Source organism: Cynoglossus semilaevis, chromosome 13 (assembly GCF_000523025.1).
Source record: "Cynoglossus semilaevis isolate Cse_v1.0 chromosome 13, Cse_v1.0, whole genome shotgun sequence".
NCBI classification, from domain to species: Eukaryota; Metazoa; Chordata; class Actinopteri; order Pleuronectiformes; family Cynoglossidae; genus Cynoglossus; species Cynoglossus semilaevis.
Window position 1 is genome coordinate 21275832 of NC_024319.1, and position 2303 is coordinate 21278134.

At 41.4% G+C, this 2303-nt stretch overlaps 1 protein-coding gene across 3 annotated transcripts in view; it reads left to right on the forward strand.

Annotated features, from left to right (window-relative positions):
* LOC103388989 (diacylglycerol kinase beta-like) overlaps window positions 1-2303 on the forward strand; it is a 27091-nt gene that overhangs the window by 10218 nt on the left and 14570 nt on the right. The gene's annotated exons all lie outside the window — the stretch shown is intronic.

The window sequence follows — 2303 nt, forward strand, 5'->3', positions numbered from 1 at the left end:
GCGGAGAGTGCTGCGGCGTGGCAGCCACCCCCAAACACTGCGGCGTGGCCCACCAGCGGGCCGTGAGAGTTCATCAGAGGTGCTGCGGGAAATTATTGATTTGACGGAAACCTATTTATTCACAGCACATCATTGTTTTGTTTGCTCCTCCATCTGGGAGTGACAGGCAGCAACAATGAAATGCTCTTCCACTAGGTGGCAGAAACTCAGTCTTGCCGAACATCTTTGTAACGTAAGAGTCTTCCTTCAGTTCAGTATGTATGGATTGTGTACACCTAAATGTAAGAGTCTTTCTTCAGTTCCTGCCAGTATGTATGGATTGTGTACACCTAAACAGGCCATGGTGTAATACTGAGTGGGTAAATTATTATTATTAATTATTATTATTTATTTGTTTCATTTTTTTTTCACCTTAGCATTCAAATTTTTTCTTGAATGTTTATTTGGACCGCTAACTCTTAGCAATTAGTGAACCATCTTGTGGTGGTTACGCTCTGACGTTTACTTGTTTACCTACGAACCTACAACATAGCCAACAATATTGAGACAGTGTCAGTGTCAGACTAATGATGCTACTACATATCACACCAGCAGCAGTCCTAACAGTAGGTCTGGCCCTAAGAAAATGGGTATAACTATAGTATGTTCATTTAAAAACAATGTTTCTTAATGTAACATAGCACCTTGGTTTTAGACTCTCTTCATTGGCTCACTGTTTGTTTTAGGATCTTATTTTATTTGTTTTGTCTGCCCTGCTGCTCCCTTATACCTTCCTTGTTTAATCAAGGAAGCAGACAAAATGATTTTGTTTCTATCAACGTTTCAAAAGCAACTCCCTTTGGAAATAAAGGACTTCTTAATCTTTGTTCGTCAGACTGGCCTTTCAGCTGCAGTCCTTAAATCTTGCTTTAAAACCACTTTTGCTTCTTGACCCAGAGTGAGATTGATAGATAATCTTGGTTTATTGGTTTTTCCAATATTGAGTTATTTTTTTTATTTTTGTTCATTTACTGTCTGGCTTTTATTTTTGGGTACTTTCTTAGCTGTGTTTCTGTCATTAATGTCCTTGAATTACATAAGCTTTTTTTAAACGTTGTTTTTAGTCATTATGGTACAAATCAGCGTAAAGGTTTCAGGGAGATTTATACTAATAAGTATAGAACTGGACGACATGGTTAACTAGAGCAGAAATGGAAGAGGCTGCTGAATGTGCTGACCTTCAAGCCTTCATGGTTAGTATTCAGAACTATAATGTATCTGTGACTCATACAGACAGTTGATCATTCCACGCAGAAGTTTAAAACCACTAAAGCTCACGATCATAAATAAATAAAACTCATGCACCAAAGAAAACATTTGGGAATCAGTCTCTGCCGAATATAAGATCTAGACATTTCAGGGAAGCAGGAGGAGACAGATGATGACAGTGTGGCCTTATCACAACCAACATCATGTCCTGTGAAGGCTCAGTGATGGCAAGAAAGAATTGTACCAAGATAAACTAACAATTTGGCACTAGTTCCTGTTGTCTCCCAACCAGAGCCGATTGTGTTAATTTGTTCATGTTCGCTCACAGTCACAGAGAGAGTGTAAAGTTGTAGCGCTGCTGTGAAAATGACTGCAGTGAATTAACCACTAAAACCTCAATCAATACCCTGCGCCACAGAAACTAGCTCCAATTGACCCCAGGAGGTGAACATGGAAATCACTGACGCAGGACGACTCACTGGCGTCTTCCCTGAATGGGGATCAGAACAAATGAGTTTGTTATTCGTGTCATTATTTCCTGCTTCATCACAAATTGAGTCTATGAATAAAAACATTCTCTTTTATGCCTCAGCTGTACAAGATAATGAAACAAAATGTGTTGGCTACAAGGTTACAAAACCCCCCAAACATTTTTACAAGTGAAACCACACAGAACATGTGCTGTTTCCAGGTACAGGTAATGAGGTAATGAGATACCCCATGGTACACTGATGGGAGTGAAAGTGAACTACTTATCATTGTGACACGGCACACTACGGCACACAATGAAGTGTGACCTCTGCTTTTAACCTATCACTGAAGTCAACTGTGGGCACGGTGCCATGCTCAGTGAACACTCTATCACTGAAGTCAACCGTGGGCACGGTGCCATGCTCAGTGAACCTCAGTGGTAACTTGGCAGCTGGTGGACTCGAACATGAAACCTTCCAGACCCAAGTCTTCTTCCTTAACCACCAAGCCACAAGAGACCCCATCTATTTTAGCAAACTAAGGCCCGGGGGCCGGCGGCGGCGCGGCCCTCCTCCGGTACCGTC